Genomic DNA, 18,217 nt, shown 5'->3' on the forward strand with positions numbered 1-18,217 from the left:
CCTTTCTACCTCTCTAACAGTGCAGGGAAACTGAAATCCATGAGTATTCCTCCCCATCCCGAACCTTTACAAACTGATAAAACAGAAAATTGGGCAAGGAAGGACACATACTACATTCCCTGAAATGTTATTTGCAACCTTTGAAAAAGCAAACTTATAATTTATCTGACCAGGTAACAGCCTCTACTATTTTCCAGACTAACTTAGCAGCAATTAGAAAATCAAGAACACACACCCCCATACACCAAAAATAACTCTTCCTTGAAAATCTTAAGTTTTTTGGCAACACTGTGTCTCCGAAATCAGAAATCATTAGTATTTTTTTAAGTTTATTTTGAGGGGGGTGGCAGGCAAAGAGAGAGAGAGAGAGAGAGAGAGAGAGAGAGAGAGAGAGAGAGAGAGAAAATCCCAAGTAGGTTCTGTGCTGCCAGCACAGAGCCTGACATGGGGCTTGAACTCACAAACTGTGAGATCATAACCTGAGCCGAGATCAAGAGTTGGATCCTTAACCGAATGAGCCACCCAGGCGCTCCCAGAATTTATAACTGTTAAAACACATTTTGGAAATTAATTTTCTGACTTTAGAAACAGGATTTTTAGAGCAAATTCTTGTGAGATTTTTGCTGACTTTATAATTAGTGTGCTCACTGGAAGAGACGTCTGAGTTTATCAGAATTTACACAATGGTATTTGCCCTGGCAAATGAGTGAAAAAAGAACATAACAGAAAACATGCATTCAAAGTACTTTATTGATAATTAACACCAAACAGATTGGGAATTTAAAATATGCTTTCCATTGTTGTTTTTTTAATGATTTAAACCCACATTCCCAAACTCAAGATTATTAAGAGCAGAGGTTCCAAACTTTTATTTAGATAATGAAGAAGCCTTTTGAGAATTTGATGAAAGCCAGGAATTTATTCCCAAGAAACATGCATCTACTCACAATTTTGCATATATTTGGGGGGCAATTCAGCCCCTTGAAATCTGTCCAGGGGTCTGTGGTTAGGAAGCCTGCCACCAGAGTGTTCAAGGATCTGTGCTGCCTCTTACCCCAGCAGCCCTAGCTGCCTCCACATGGTAGACAATGAGTAGACCATAAGAGATCCTTGACATTGTGGGGCTCTCAGGAAGTGAGGTCTACATATCTTCAAAGCCAAAACCTTCTCAATAGACTTGTCAACCCTATGATAAAACAGAATTCTAGGAAAAGCCCTCAGGACACAGCTCAGATTGGCATGATCTTCCATAAATTTGCCAGTAGTGGATTACCTCATGGTACTCTTATTATTCACAATGACTGCCATGTTTTGAGGGCAGTATTGATCTAGGAGCTCTACGAGGCATTGTATACATTTTGATTTCATCTAACCATCAGAATATCCCTGCCCTGAGACCTATTAGTACCTTCACTTCGGAGACACTTAAGTGCCTTCATTAAAGTCACAAGGTTGTTACTTGAGTAGGGGATTCAAAGGTCTATCTGCAGGATTCTGAGGCCTTGGTGTTAGAAGCAAAGTATCATTTTATATAACCTGCTATAAATCTAATATGGCACCATAACTATATACAGGGTCATTGTGTTTGACCCCGTGGCCAAGGGTCGGGAGTGTGGCACCTAGGATTTGCCAGCTGGCCTGTACTCTTCTGGAGCCAATGCCACACAATAGCCTAATCCCAGCAAGAACATGAACGGGTGCATGCAAGGATCCAAGTCCATTTTGACATCTGTAAAATTAACCAAGGAATATTCCCTGTTACTGTCTCAGCCGTAATGTTCACATGTCCTAGTCTCTCCTGCAAATGTGGAAGACAGGTGGAAACTTACCGGGACACCATATAATGAAGAACAATGCATTCTTCTCTAACAATACATGAAGAGAGAACTTTTTAAAAACATTATGGGGCTTTAGGGTATTTTTTTTCACGCCTTTTAACAGAATGATATTATAAAACCTTACTTACCAACACCTGCCTTTAGCAATTATCCACTCATGGGCAATCTGGTTTCATCTAAACCACAACTCACCCTTCCTACCTATAAATGCTCAATTAGGTTTTCAGATATCAAATAATTGTGTTCATAAATAAGTGGAAACACTTAATGAAGTCCATGCGGGCAGTAGTTATGGCTACAGTCGGTTTCATTGCCGGAGCCCTGGTGTTAGTTATTCCATGAACTGTGGTCTATGCAGTGAGTACAACATCTCTTAAAGGAAAATAGGAGCTACTCTTGGTAGTGAAATACCAAACATCTATCGACTCTACACATCTAAAATATAACCTTATTTTCTATCCAGCTGTGGCCTCTGGAAAATGCACTGCTGTTTGCTGCACACAGAATCGCTATAAGACTTGTGTAAAATGGTACCAATAAAAAAAACCCCACACAACTAAAAAGAATACTTACTATTCTAAAATTATATTGCTTTGAAGATAAACAATTAGCACCTGGACGTTTCACCTCAGTGAACCTTGCTGACCTGCTTTCTTATTCTATCATTCTAACATTCTTTCTATCTGGGGTTTTGAAAATTCAGTTTATGAACAAAATTCTAATATCCTGAGAAGTATTTTCTAATATTAATGCAAAATATTAAGAACAACAGCCTTGCCGTTGCAACTACACATGGCATTACTTATCAACACTGTTCCCAGCTACTTTTTGGGTTAAGCCCCACAGATGCTCTAGAAGTCTCTCTGGGACCCCAAACCCTGTCTCTCCAATCTCAGCTGAATAAAACTAAGCCTTCACTCAAACACTGCGTATCTTATTCACTGGAGCTGCCGTAGACTCTTCCTATCTGTGCAATTATCACTGGAAGTATGGACAGATGTGGTTCTCAAACTCTGGTAAATCCAACCTCTGCTTTGAATATGAACATTATATATGCAAGCTTTCTGATGCGAAATATCTTCACAAAATCACATTTGGTTCCGTAAGGTCTCGGAGGCTTGGCTTGCTGAGATCGGCTCTCTAGAGAAGAGCTGTTTCTGTAATAATTCTGCAGAGGTGAGAAAGACCTTTCACAAGGTGAGAGGGAATTCAGCGGGAACAGATCCCAAAGAAGACGGTTATGCAAATTGTATTTAACACGCTCGCTTCAAATGACTAGAGAGAGAAATTCTACATAATATTTTAAAACAGAATGTACCCTGTTGGCCATTTGCTGTAGAATGTCTTCAGTGTTTAGAAGAAAACTCAGCATTTGGTGAGTCTCGGCAAAAGTTTCACAATGAGCCACCCCGATTTAACACAGACACAGTCCCTTGGCAAAACCCATATCCCGCCTGAGACATTAAAGCCCACCAGACAGGAGGAAAAACCACGAGGAGTCCGATGGTACAGCTAAAATATTTTCTAAAAACAAGAAATACACACAGAAAAGAAGCAAAATTATCCCTTGGAGAATCTGTAAAAGCTAGGGTGGATCGTGTAAGCAGGCAGGAGGGATCTGGCGCTCTAAACAACGGATTTCCAAACTTTTGATGCTGCTTTATTCATTTCAAATCAGTGATGCTGGCGGCGGCAGCAGATTATAAAAGACCTGAGTGACAAAAGTGACATTTCATAACATAGTAGACTTCTGACTGAAAATAACACTCCAGTTTATTTTTTAAACCCTTATAAAAAGAGAAGTGACTGGGGTGCCTGGGTGGCTCAGTCGGTTAAGCGTCCACCTTTGGCTCAGGTCATGATCTTGCCGTTTGTGAGTTCAGGCCCCACGTTGGGCTCTGTGCTGACAGCTCAGAGCCTGGAGCCTCTGAGCCTCTTCCCACTAATGCTCTCTCTCTCTCAAAAATAAATAAAAACATTAAAAAAATTTTTTTTGAAATGTTTTTTTTTCCCAAAGAGAAGTGACAAGTTCAGAGAATAAACAAACTTTATTTTATAACAGTATTACAGAAAGCAAAATACCATTTAATACAACTTGAAGCTGCTATAAATCTAATCTGGCATCATAACTATACATAGGGTCAAAAGCAAAGGAAAAAACGTTCAATACAGTTAATAGGTCCCTATCAGGTCTCTGGTGTGTGCTGGTAAATGGTCTAGCTTCCTCACAACCATCAAAAAACCACCACAGCCCCTGCTTCTCTCCCCGGTGTCCTCAAACTCGCGTGAATCATCCAACTGTCTGAAAGAGACATACCTGCTCCATAACAAAAGGTCAGTTTTACAAGTAGACAAGGAGGTTTAATACAAAGCAAGCGTTCTACACAAGTGTGTTCAAATAATGGAAAGTACTGAAATTTGGACATGTTAAGAAAGAAAGCACTAAGGTTTTAAGCTGCCTGCATATTTTAGCAGAAGGGAAGCCACCATTTTCTCTTCTTCCTCCCTCCTGTTTCTGGAATGCTGCCAAAGAGCACGTGTCTGAGAAGCATTGGCACTGTGGTGCGACAGGGTCTCTCAACACAGTGCGTGGTCAGTGAATTTGTTGGTAATTCTCCAGTCTGGAAATTCTCTGACTTTTTACTTTTCCGGCCCAAAGTCAGAGGACTGGAAAGTCAACAGGGTTCAATATAAAAAATATCCCCAGTGAAATTCTCAAACATTAGAAAATTTTCAAGATGTAAGAAATGCTTCTAATCTGTATTAATATTTCCTCATACAGTATATTGACTGCATCTGAAAATCTGTAAATATTTCCTGTGAGAATTCAATGGGAAGAATCTGGAAGATAGGAAAGCCGCTATTGAAATTAGTCACTGAGTTTCCTTTCTGCACAACAGCACCTGTTCAAGTGAACGGCACCTTACCAGCTTGGGCTGGCTTTGTTCACTATCATTTGATCAAAATGAGTGATTAAAAAGCAGGTAGTTGTACACAAAGCAAACGGGGAAACAAAATCAAAACTCCCTAATTAAGAAAAAAAAAAGAATATTTAGAAGTGGTTATAAAACAAAATAATGTATTAAAATGCGAGGGAACAGTATAGACCAGAGCTGTTAAGGTAAGGTTTGGTCGTTGGCATTTTAATTCTTCCGGCTCCTGGTCATGGTTACCAGTCGTAGTATAAATTCGCTGGAGTAGTGGTGTGGCATTAAGACTTGGAATGGTCAAAATTCTTCAGGTTCACAAAGTTGAATGTTGTTTAAAAAAATGCATTTCTAGGAGGAAAAAAAGGGACAAGGGTTAAATATTCCAAAGACAGAGACTTGAAAAAAAAAGTGTAACATTCCTTCCAATTCCAAATTAAGTAACCAACAGTTACTACCTAATTCTACAATACGCAGCATGTTTTCCAGAAGACCAGCACTAAGGACTTACTCCACCATGAGGAGGCCTTACACTGTGTGGGGAACTGACTGCACACCGAAAACAACCGGCAACTAAGAACACACACAAAAAGACTTAATTATAAAACAGGTAATTCATACATTGAAAATCCATAAAGGAGAAACCCATGTAGACTTCAAAGCTAGATTCAAGGAAGGAGGAAAAACAAAGTCCATTCTGACTTCCTTGGAATGAACAGAAACAGTGCTTCAGGTGGGAGAACAGAATGGGGAAAGAGGTCAGGAAATGAGACGGTGTTCAGGGGGGTATGCAGAGTAAGGGGGCAGAAGGGGTCGCGAGAATGAATGAGGAACAGGAGAGTGAGGAAATGGACACTACTGGGGATAAGTAATAATAAAGTAACGGCAGGTCAGGTAAAAAATATTAGGTCTAGGTTTTAATACCTGGTTGACAAGTACAAAATTGATTTGACAAAAAAAAAAAAAAAAAAGAAATAAAAGGATGAATTCAGGAAGCGCGTTCAGACAAACGAACAGCTCTCAGTGTGCTATGATGATCCAGAGTAGAGAGCAAGAGGCAGAAGACAGGTCAGAGAGCCAGGGGGTGAGTGGCGGGTCCACGCAGGGCAGGACAAGCCCAGGAGAGGAGGTGGCTGGTTTTGAGGAAGGCTTGAGATGGCCTGATTTTGGTTCTGACAACCTCGCTGAAGCTTCAGTGTGAGGGACAGGCTACAGGTGGGGAGGAGAGAGACAGGAAGGCCAGGTATGCCTGCTGGCTGATGGGGATGTGAGTGCCACAGAAACCAAGTGCAGAGTGGACTGGGAGGTACCCCCGCTGGAGTACAATCAGAGGGTGGTGTCTGGGAAGAAAGTACCAGAGAGCACCATCAGGTTTGGAGTCTGGGACCTCAAAAGCAGAGAGAGAATGAAAGGCGTAAGGCGCAGGTGAGGTCTTAGGACCACGGATGTGGATTTGCAGGTTGGCACAAAGGGTAAGTAAAACTGGCAGGTGAACTAGTCTTTGCAAATATAAGGAAAAATGAGAGACGAGTCCCGGGGAAGCCCATAATCAAAGGGGCGGGGGGGAGGGGGTAGAAGAGAGGACTAAAAAAGGAGTGGATAGGGAGATAGACAAAAAATAAGGATGGTGCATTAGCCCCAAGAGTGAAAAGCGTTTTGAGAAGGCAATTTTTCACTTTCTACTCCAGCTTGGTTGGAAGTTTTGGCAAAAGGTAGGTGATTACAGAGGACAGTGGAGAGTGGTAATTAAGGTCCTTTCCAAGAGATATGGCCTCAAAGTCAGTTAGAATGCACACCCCCTTGTCTTGGTAAAATTGTCTTGTTTTAATGGAACAACTCCCCACTACTGAGATTTATCATATTATTCTAGCCTCTTGATTACACAGGATAGATTAATCAAATTCACTGTCTCCCACCTGTTGTCTGCTTTTGGCTATTTCATTACTCATTAGGACTTTGCTCGATTCCAGGTTGGGCGGGGGAGAGGGGCACATCAATGGAGAAAACACAAAGTCATCCTTTTTTAGGTTAGTAATTATGAACAGAAACTTGAGGGCTGGTGAGAGGGAATAGATAAAACTACCAATCAAATTGGAACTGGGAGTTATCTGTGACCTTCAGTCACACTATCTGCCCTTGATCTTTGTGAGCTGGTTGCTCTGTTCTTCTTGCTTAGTGAATAAGCATTGCTTCTTGAAGCCAGCTGCCGCTCCGCCCAGCTCAGGTTATAGAAAGTGAACCTCTCATGTCACCAGTGCCTGGAAACCTACAGAAAGAGTGAGGTTTAAGCTCCGATTCTCCATTTCCTCTACGTTCCATGTCATGTTACTCCACTGAATCTGTTTTCACCAAATATAAAAATTTCAATTTCGAAAAGAAAGCTAAAATTAAGCTTGTTTCAAAGTCATTAGCAGACAAGTAAACAGGAATCCAGGCGTATATAGGAATTGAATGAGAGATCTTGATTTCAAAGAGCTTCAATGTTTATTGAAATATATGTAGAGAAAAAGACATAGTTACTCATGTAAACTCAAATGTCATTTACTTTCATTTATTTGCAATCAAACCACTATAAAGTAAAACAAACCAATTTCCTCTTCTGGTAATAAGTATTACAAATGACAACCTCAACACGCTCTTAGAATTCCAAACAGTTTTCAGAAGGATAGAAAATTACATTTATTGTAATTTTAATGTTAAATGCATTCTTTTCCCCATTCCTTAAGAAGCAGTAAATCAAATGGAACTCTGAGCTAATTAGATATTCAGTATTGCAGAACATCCCAGTTTCTCACTGTTCTGGGTGAATAGGGAGTGATTTATTGTATGAAGTTTATAATTGACACATCCACCTATCTTTTTCTGACTGCTTCCTGTACTTAAACATATATGGAAATAGATTCCCGCAAGTAGTAAACATCTAAGCTTTTGAACAAAGAAGGAGAAAAGGATGGAATCACCAACGCCACTGATACACAAGCATCAGACATTTAAATTTTTTTCTGTTCTTCTGGCATGTATCTGTGAGAGAGGAAAAAAAAACCTTCATAGTTGACTTTTTAACAGACTACATTTTAGCTCTAAATGATTTATTACCCATCCCAATCAAACTGAAAACTAGGCCCTGGTTCTTCATACAAGGGCTTCCTACAAGAACTCTTTTTTTTTTTTTTTTAAAGCTTGAATTCTCTCTCTTTCACAATAGTCTGGATACCTTATTTTGTCAACAGATTGACAGGCATTAATCGCTGGCATTAATTACTATCTTTGCCCCTTTTGGCAATATCATAATGGTCACCTTGAGCTTGGATCGGATCAAAACATTGAAGTATATGAATTATACATTATGTATTAGAGTTTTGGTCAAGTAAACAAAAACAGAAGCCCAAACCACTGTTTCCATGCTTTAGTTTCCCACCCCTAGACTATATACAACGTCAGTGAGCGTTACTGACTACTACAGTGCAGTTCCCCTAGCCTCTGTCCCCCTCTTTGGGCCAGAGTGGGAACAGGTCAAGGTGGCTGCCTCATCTAATCACAGATCTAACTCTATATCCAAATGCTTCAAGGATATGTACCAGTTGCCTATTCCACCTTAAGTCCTCACAGAGGGTTCCAAACAAATTTATCTTAATGTGCCTGACGAACAGTGGGAAATCAGCCAAATTCAAGCACAGGGGTTTTATCGCTGCATCTGAAAAGCACAACCTCAGAGTTTCCAGAGACAGGGGCTCTCACACAGGGGTTTCAAACATGAGCGTGCTCTATTCCAGAAACGGATTCGGTAAACTGCAAATGTGCACTTGTGAAAGAGTATTTGACCCAAACCACTAGAAATACTGCCTGTAAGTGGTAAAGCACTCATCCGAAGGGGACTCTCAATAAACACGCAAAAATGTGGTTTTTATCCAAAATAATTAAAATAATGCAAGAAACCATAACATTTAGCTTCGGATTAAGATTCAATTACAATAGGGCAGTAGTACAGCCGGAGATCTTGAAAACATGAGTAAAATATTTATGTAAGAGATAATCCAACTCTTTCCTAAATAAAAATGTGGTCCATGCACCCAGGTGTAACGTTCAGCTTTAAATACAATAGTTTATGGATTTCAGTTATTACTGATGCTAAACCGTCTTCCTTGGTCTTTAATTTGAATATTTGATTTTAATTTTTAAACCGAATTTTCATTCTAAGAGGGGTCCTAGAGCCAAAAAAGTAGAAGTTCTATTCGGTTAACCCAGGGAACAGCCAATGCTCACCATGTTTATAGCACCACTATGATGCAGACCGACCAGTTCTCCAAGTCTGCAGATCCTGAGGGAGAGACGTTTTCGGGGGGGGGGGGGGGGGGGGTAATGAAGTCAAAGCCATTTCATAATCACACTGAGCCATTAGCTGCCATTTCCGGGGAATGGACATTTTCACTGATAGTGACACAAGGGTGAGTGCCCCTGTTGGCATCATGACACACAGGTCAAAGCAGTGCCACCAAACTGTACCAAAGTCACTGTTTGTTACCACCGCGCAGTCTCGGTGACATAGAGGCAAAGACGGTGAGGCGGCAGGCAGCTTCACTTAAGGATGTCCTTGATGAAACACAGAAAATAAAATTACTGTCTTACATCTCAACTGCCGAGTTCCTGTCTTTTTAACATTCTGTAGAATGAAATGGAAAATGGGCATAGAACACTCCTGCGGCATACAGATGGATGGTGGATGTCTAGAGAAAACAAGTCCTGCTTGGATTGTGAATTGAAGAGGCTGCTTTTTCATAACCACCTTTTTTATTTGAGAATTACTGAACGACAAACCATGTTATTCAATTTGGCAGGCATTTTCTTGAAAATGAGGTGAGCCTGTCATTTCAAGGAAAACAATGGACGATACTTGTGGCTGGTGATAAAATTCAAGCTTTGAGGTGAAACTGGGATTTTGGAAAACTAGTCCGGCCACCATGAGCTTGACAGCTTCCCAATATTTAAAGACTCTTATGAGATCAGTGGCAACCACTGTTTTTAGTGTCTCACTCATTGTGCCTCTTCCAGGATTTCATATCATTGGAACCACACACTACCTGTAGCCTTTCAGACACGCTTCTTTCACTAAGTGATTATTTTGAGCTATTTTAATAAATATTTTACATTTGTTCTGTTTAATTTGTAATGTGGTAAATTTCAATAATCTTGATTTTTACTAGGGTGAATTTTGGTAGATATACTTCACTCCGACAAAAGCTCTTTGGGTTCTTTGGTAATATTTAAGAGAGTAAAGTGTCTGAGGACCATCAACCTTAGAAATTGCTTGTGTAGCCTCTGCTGTCCCTAACGTATCACTCTTTCCTTCTCTCGTGGATATCTGTGTGCCTGCTGAATTTAGAAGGAAAAATTAAATCTACTGTTGTTGTTTGTGTTATTGTTGTTGTTTTTCCTTTTTGGTCAAATGGTCAACAGGTCAGCACCTGTTCAACAAACAGTTCAGGGAAATAACTTTGCTTCACCTGCTTTGCCTGAACATACTAATGCTGCTATGGTGCCACTCACCTCAAGAGGCTCTCCAGTGGCCCCCCCCTGAAGTGACTCTGGTCTCACCTTCAGGTCTTGGACCTGGTTGCCTTCCACCCCCATCTCTGTCTCTTCTGAGTGCCAACTATATTGCGCTCGATAACGTACACGCTAACACAACTTCACTTCAAAGAAAAAAGTTCAGAGTTTGCTAAAATCACATCGATTTACTTAAGTATTTTTGCTTTCAAGAGTCAATTTTGAGGGGCGCCTGGGTGGCGCAGTCGGTTAAGCGTCCGACTTCAGCCAGGTCACGATCTTGCGGTCCGTGAGTTCGAGCCCCGCATCAGGCTCTGGGCTGATGGCTCAGAGCCTGGAGCCTGCTTCCGATTCTGTGTCTCCCTCTCTCTCTGCCCCTCCCCCGTTCATGCTCTGTCTCTCTCTGTCCCAAAAATAAATAAACGTTGAAAAAAAAATTAAAAAAAAAAAAAGTCAATTTTGAGATGCTTTCTCCAAATTTCCATTTGTTAAAAACAAAATAAAACAAAAACCCACGCCTGACTTTCGCGCACAACTCATTCCTGTTCCAGAGGGAGGTGTCAGGAAGAGCACCTTCTTTCCTTCCACACTGTAAATGGCCAAAGCTCTCTTTAGGCTTTGAGCCAATTACACTCCCTTACCTTTGAGGACAGTAAGGGAGTGATATTAGGGATGCCAGCAGGCCAGTTAATGGAGTTTTCTTTAAAGCTAACAGTAAATTTTTTTAATATTTATTTTTGAGAGAGAGGGAGGGAGGGAGGGAGGGAGGGAGGGAGGGAGGGAGAAAGCATGAGCAGGAGAGGTAGCAGAGAGAGAGGGAGAGAGACAGAATCCCAAGCAGGCTCTGCACTGTCAGCACAGAGCCTGACATGGGTCTCTAACTCCCAAACCATGAGATCATGACCTGACTTGACAGCAAGAGTCAGATGCTTAAAACGACTGAGCCACCCAGGCGCCCCTAAAACCCACAGTAATTTTTCCATTGGAATCTTTATACTTGACACATTCAAGTCCCTATTAAAGAATTACTACCACACAGCAATTTCAGAACATCCTGTCAAATGAAAACATCAATTTTACCTTATTTTTAAACACTGTTATTTTATAAAATATGGATTTACTTATTCACTTAGCTTTGTATCATAGCTGCAACCTCAAAGACCTTTTGCACAAAATTTTTCTAAAATGAATCATGTTTCAAGTACATTGGTGGGAGTCTGTTATTTGAAAGATTCCCGTCATGAAGCCTTCTGCAAAGCAGCATGTAGTGTGGATTCAGACTGACTGTGGGTCAGTCGAGCTCTGTCACCCACCATCTGTGTGACTTAGGTGAGAGACTTAACTTCTCTAGGCCTCGTGTGTCCTCGTCGACACCTAAAATAGCCGTAAGAACTAGTTCTCAAACTAGTTGGCAAAGTTCTCAAACAAAGCGGGGCACAGAGCAGGCAACCAATGAATGTTAGCCAGTATTATTTTTATAGATTTTCATAGAGGAGATTTCAAATTTTGTTGGGTTTGCTTCCACCTTAAGTTCTGTTTTACTCTTGAAGACAGACACTGAAGACCGTGTTGGTTTCCCTGTTAATAATTGCTCGAACCGATGTAATGGTTCCCTTATAGGACGCTTCACCTAATCTAGCATGCTTTCAGTCAACCCCACACTCTCCTGAGGGATTTGACCTTCCTGAAGAACAGTGCCGAGCATGCCCTTCCCCTACTCACGTACCCTGTGCAGATGACCTACACAGCAAAGTCTAATCTGAGGTACTGACACGCAAGGTCAGGACCTTCCATCTGCAATTTGCCGTTGAGACAAGTCTTTCCAGGTCTGCGGAGACCTCAACACACATCCACGTGTAGGATTTGCTCTTCCTGATACCATCCCATTGCTTTTCCACACGCTCTTTCCTCTCTGCTCGCCGCCATCTGTTCGAATCCTCCCCAGCACTCTGCAGAGAGTGGCTTCCCTGTTGCCTTTTCAGGGAGGTCTTCTCGGAAATGCCCATCAGAAACTGTCTCTCCTCCAGTCAACTTTCACAGCCCTTTATGAAGGCTACTCTTAAAACACTATTTTTTACTCTCTATATTATTAGCATTCGCGTTCCTATGCTTTTACCTCCTTCTCCCAACAACTATCATAGTGCTTTGAACGTGGTCCTTTCACGATGGTACCCACTGATGAATCCACGAGTGAATGTAACAGGGACGGATCTGCAAGGCAAGCCTGAAGAGCAGGGGTTCGGGAGGGGGGGAAACTGGTTTGCTTCTTCTGTTCTCTTTTGTTAAATAACTACACCTATCATATCTTGGGAGGACTCTGCCTTCTTTAAGAACCTGGCTTTCCTAAATCTTTGAAGCTCTGACAAAGATTTCTAAGAGTAGTTAGTATTTGGCCCGAAAGCTGGAATAAGATCTTCTGGTTCACTCTGCTAGGTTTAAATCTTGTGGGAACTTGATATGAAAGCATTTTACAAAATCTTAAAGCTTCGTTTACATTACAAGTGGACTAGAGAAAGGATACACTCAGTATCCGGTATTCTAGCTAGGCCTGTATCAATATTAGGTTCATTAAGACAAGGAGATGAGAAAACATTTCTCTGTGGCATCAAATAAAAGTTGCACTTAAAAAAATACTATCAAAGCCCCTTATCTTTTAGGGAAAAAAAAACTTTGAAAGCATATACGAACAGAACTTACTTACTAAGTATTTATTTTGCGTTTTCTTTAAACAGGAAGGTTAGTGGGAATCAAAAGAATTCATCTCTAGACCCAACTCTCTAGCTTACTTTTAGTTTACATTTTCTCCCCACATCTTCAGAATCCAGTATGTTATTTTGTACTTACAGTACATCAATTGGGAAGTATTTTTCATATTTTAAGTAGCCACATGTGAGTACTGGCTATCATACTGGACAAATCGAGATTCCCACTTGCTCTAAGGCTAACGGAACTATTTTCATCCATAAGCGTTACATCAACATAGGGCCAATAAGTCACTGAATGTAATTCTCATGGGGTCAGGAGTATCTAAAACACACGCATGCGCTCACTCGCACTCATCGGTTACCATAGCAAAATTCTCTCCTAATGCCACCCACAAATTTACATTTTTAAAAAACAGTATCTGGGATGACTAACATGGGAGAAGTTATTCAGACAGACGAAACTATACTTAGCTCTACACATGGATGGCATTTAGGATTCCTGAGTAGAAATGACCTTTGCAAATTACTTTATTCTCTAGGATTCTAGTTCCTCATTTAAAAAGGAGGGGGGGGGTGTTGAGAGAAGATGATCTATAAGCAGTTTAAGATTGAATATTCTTTTAACTTTCATACTCTTCAATGCGCCCTTGTCTCGGGTATAATAAAGGCACAATGTCAGGCCCACCTCCTCAGAGGCCGGCGGCTGAACACATCAGTAGGGAGACTGGGTACCAAGGGCCTCAGCATGAAGAGCCGCTGGGGACCCAGAGCTCTCCCCTCATCTGAGGGGGGCAGCGCCTCCTCAGCCTTTGCCGCCATGACAGGCAGCAGAGTTTCTCATGTTTCTGAAGTTGTTCAAAGCCTTCCCATTTTAAGCACCATTAATCCAAGTTCTAAAAAAATAGTGTTTGGGCCAAAAAACAAAACTTTGGGTATCACCTTCATGACTTTAATTTGCCAATTTTGCCTCAGCCTCCCCACCCCTTTGAGGCTATTTTTAATTCTCAATGAAAAACTGGAAAAAAATATGCAGTATTTGTGACTAAGAGGTTAATAACCTTAATAAATCTGTAAGAGATAATAAACACCTGAACAGAAAAAGGGGAAAAAACTGGCAACTCAAAGAAATGAAAATTGTGAGGTGTATGTGTATTTTAGCTTCACTAGCAATCAAAAAAAAAAAAAAAAAGAAAAGAAAAGAAATACACAATTAAAAAAAGGAGGGGGGGCAAATTCTCTTTCCTCACCAGATTGGCAAAGATTTCTTAAATGTTTTACAATCTTTAATGTCACAAAGGTGTAGGAAAATAGGTTGCTCATAAATTTAAGTGGGAGTCTAACTTGATAGAACCTTTTAGGACAGGCAGGCAATATGCCCAAAAGAAACCATTGTGGGGTGCCTGGGTGGCTCAGTCAGTTAAGCGTCTGACTTCGGATCAGGTCATGATCTAGTGGTTTGTGAATTCGAGCCCTGCGTCGAGCTCTGTGCTGACAGCTCAGAGCCTGGAGTCTGCTTTGGATTCTGTGTCTCCCTCTCTCTCTCTGCTCCCCCCCCTGCTGATGCTATCTCTCTCTCCCTCAGTGTAAAACATTTTAAAAAATTTAAAAAAAAAAAAAAAGAAAGAAAGAAACGAAACCCTGGGTGGCACACCAACTCTAAGCAGAATTCTAAAAACATTGGCACTTAGAAAACAATGAAATTCATGCCCCCAAAATGTACACACAAGAGTCATCTTTGCAGCTGTGTTTAACTGTGAAAACAGAGGAATAACCTAAATGCCCATCAACAGGTGTCAGGTAAACCCCTCACGCATCCATTCAGTGGCTATTGAAAAATGATGAGATAATGGCAAGGAAGGTTACCTGCAATGTACCGTTAAGTGGAGGGGGGACAAACAGGCTATATAACAGAGTCAACAGTAGGAGCCTACACAAATAGAGGTGGGAATGCGTGAATGTGTACGTGTTCACACAGAGACACTGTGAAATTATCGACCTCCAGGAGCGGAGGAATTATGGGTCACTTGCACTTTCTGCTATCCCTCCCTTTTTATTTTTTTTATTTTTATTTATTTATTTATCAACATTTATTTATTTTTGGGACACAGAGAGACAGAGCATGAACGGGGGAGGGGCAGAGAGAGAGGGAGACACAGAATCGGAAGCAGGCTCCAGGCTCTGAGCCATCAGCCCAGAGCCTGACGCGGGGCTCGAACTCACGGACCGTGAGATCGTGACCTGGCTGAAGTCGGACGCTTAACTGACTGCGCCACCCAGGCGCCCCAATCCCTCCCTTTTTAAAAACATAATTGCCTCTGTTATTACCGGAAAAAAAAAAAAACAATAAAGATCATTTCATCTTCAAAAACAATAGTGAATAGTAATTCTGTCCAAGGGCAAACCCTGGGAAATTAGTGGCTACCAGGTGCTAACGAATGCACAACAGCAGTGGTGTCCAGTGCCTCTTCCGTTGGGCAGTTCAAGTCTATTGGAGCTGACTCCTTGATAGCACCTGCCGGCTTTAAATGTTAAACGCAACATTCCACAGCACTGCAAAGTGAAAACTGGCCGTGCCTGAAAGCCACGAAGTCCAAAATGGCTTTCGAAGTCTCTGTACAAATCTTCATGTTAGGTTTGATTAATCTACACTGAAAACTAATGCTAATTTTAGGTATGAGGCTAGCACAAATGAGGCAAAGGGAATAAAATGAAAATGCAACACAGTTGATATGCTGGAAGAACTCCTGGCTCCTGAACTGGAAACAGTCATCTGGAAGTCAATGGGTTTGTGCTTCCCCTTTTAAAAACAGAGTGATGCCCATCAGGGCCCACATGTAATTAGCTAGAACTCAGTTTGGCTACCAGTTCAGCCAATGTGGCTCTTCTCTCCTGTCAAGTCAGTTAGATAATGAATGCTAATTTCCTGTTTGGCTTTCAAGTTCATTTTGAAATCCTGAATATCACCCTGACTCTGAAAGGTTAGCTTGGACACAACATGATCTTATTTAGAAATCAGTATTCATGGATGCCCAACAGCACTAACCTAGAGTTATTTAATGTGGGAGGGAGATTGGGACTCAAGGTCTACCTCAAAGGAAGGATGGATTTACCGGGTTTGGGGTAATCCCAGCGCTAGTTCTGGTGGCTCTGTGAAACCCGGTACAGTGCTCTCCATCTTCTTGGATAACAAGTGCACAGAAAAGCCAAAGGCCCCATTGCTGTGGTGTCAGCTTCTTGAAAGCACTCTCCATGCGAAATCCCTATGTCCTCAACCTGTTACAGGGCTCCATTTCACTACCGGACTGAGGCAGCTGTGACAAATCCCCAGGCTGATTTCGTACCAATGAGTGCAGAGGACATGTCCACTTAATTTCTTTGCCATATTTAATACTTACTCTCTCCTTCTTGGAGTTCTCTTCTGCAACTTTCATGACACCCTTTTGTCCTCGTTGTCTTCCTACTTTCCCCTCTCCTCCTGTTACATCCCCTCTGACCTGGCTCAGGTCACTCAAACCAAAGGCTTCCTCACTAGAGCACACATTCACATGACCTTCAGGCCTCCCCCTCCTGCTCAGAAGCCTGTTGTGATTTCTCTCAAAGCTCCTGGCAACTTCCTGGACCTCTCCACGTGCACGTAGACCTCTCATGTGCAGCTCAAACTCAACATGTGTGGGGTAGAATATTCCAACTTTTATTTTATTCCTAAGAGCAAGAAGGGTTCAAAGCTGACTCTAGAGGCTACAAAAAGTTCTTAGAACGTGCCTTGGAAGCAAACTCTTTTGTATATTCTATTACCATCCTCAGTTCACACGTGGCAGAACAGATACACAGAAAAGTGAAAAGCCCACACAGGTCACACACCTAGGAGATAGATTTGAACCCAGAAGATCTGCTATGCTATATTTCTGCTATGCTATATTAACAAGCAGACCACCCAGTAAATTTCCAAATAACCCTGCTGTGGGCGTGTGTGTAACACAGGGCCTTACAAATTCACTGCCAAACTCCCTCCAGAATGCCTAAGGCAGGTGCTCTCTCCTACAGTATCAAGAACAAAAAATACACCTTGCTTTAAGACAGCTAAGCCAAGGGGCGCCTGGGTGGCTCAGCTGGTTAAGTGACTGGCTTCGGCTCAGGTCACGTTTTTGTGGTTTGTGAGTTTGAGCCCCGTGTTGGGCTCTGTGCTGGCAGCTCAGAGCCTGGAGCCTGCTTCAGATTCTGTGTCTCCCCCTCTCTCTGCCCCTCCCCTGCTCACACTCTGTGTTTTCTGTGCCTCAGTAATAAATAAATGTTAAAAAAAACTAAAAAAAAAAAAAAAAGACGGCTAAGCCAAGAAGACTGGCCATACTGCACATGACATATGGAAATAACACACGTATCCCACGAATACATGAAATTACAGGTACCACCATCAACTCATTGGCTCAAGCCAGAAACATGGGATTCTCCCCTGCTCAATCTTCCCAACTCACTAACCTCCATATCCCCGTGCAGTCACCAAGTCAGAAGCCTCTATCTCCTTACCATCTCTCAAATACATGAGGCACACCTTCTTCTCTGGATAAAGCTTAGCCTCTTTAGCGTGGCTCATAAGACCCTCTATGCTTGGGCCTCCGCCTCTCTGCACCCCCTCACCTTCCATCACTCTCCTTCCTACACGTGTCCTGCAACGCAGCTGTGCCTGATGGTGTACCCTTTGTAGAGGGTCAGGTTCACAGTACCAGATCTTGCCTGGAATGGCCTCTTCCATGCCTTTCTTCATCCAGCTATTCCGACTTTCCTGGAGGCTCAGGTGAGAAGCCCCATCCTCATGCACAGATTTTTGTTCCCGCCAAACTCAGCTCAGAACATATCCTCAAACTAGAGACCCTCTTTTGCTATAATGATTTATTGTGAATGCGGAACTTGTTTGATTTCAAAGTCCATGGTACACATTTGGGGATACCCAAAGGGCGTTCCATAGATCTGGTGTAACAAACAAGAAAACAAGCGAGTAAAACGAATGAATGGAAGAGAGGCTGCTCCTCCATCATTTCCTCCTCTGGCTGCTCACTCCTTTCAGAAGAGAAGGAGGCACTGTCTGCTTTTTATCCTACATGAGGGATTATTCCAGGAGCCACAGGGACTTGTTTGAAGTCTGGGCTGAGAGAGGTTATGGTGCCAGCTGAGGCAAAGTCACGAGCTCCCCCTCCTGGGGCTCATT

General features: G+C 42.0%; 1 protein-coding gene across 7 annotated transcripts in view; it reads right to left on the reverse strand.

The window, feature by feature from the left end:
• Positions 1-4,231: 4,231 nt before the first annotated feature.
• The window catches only part of EPB41L2 (erythrocyte membrane protein band 4.1 like 2), a 219,662-nt gene continuing 205,676 nt past the window's right edge, over positions 4,232-18,217 (reverse strand). For all 7 annotated transcript variants that reach the window (XM_047859846.1, XM_047859844.1, XM_047859843.1 and 4 more), the window contains one exon: positions 4,232-5,116. The gene's annotated coding sequence lies outside the window, so the exon portion shown is untranslated. The remainder of the gene's footprint in view (positions 5,117-18,217) is intronic.

This window comes from Prionailurus viverrinus, chromosome B2 (assembly GCF_022837055.1).
Source record: "Prionailurus viverrinus isolate Anna chromosome B2, UM_Priviv_1.0, whole genome shotgun sequence".
NCBI classification, from domain to species: Eukaryota; Metazoa; Chordata; class Mammalia; order Carnivora; family Felidae; genus Prionailurus; species Prionailurus viverrinus.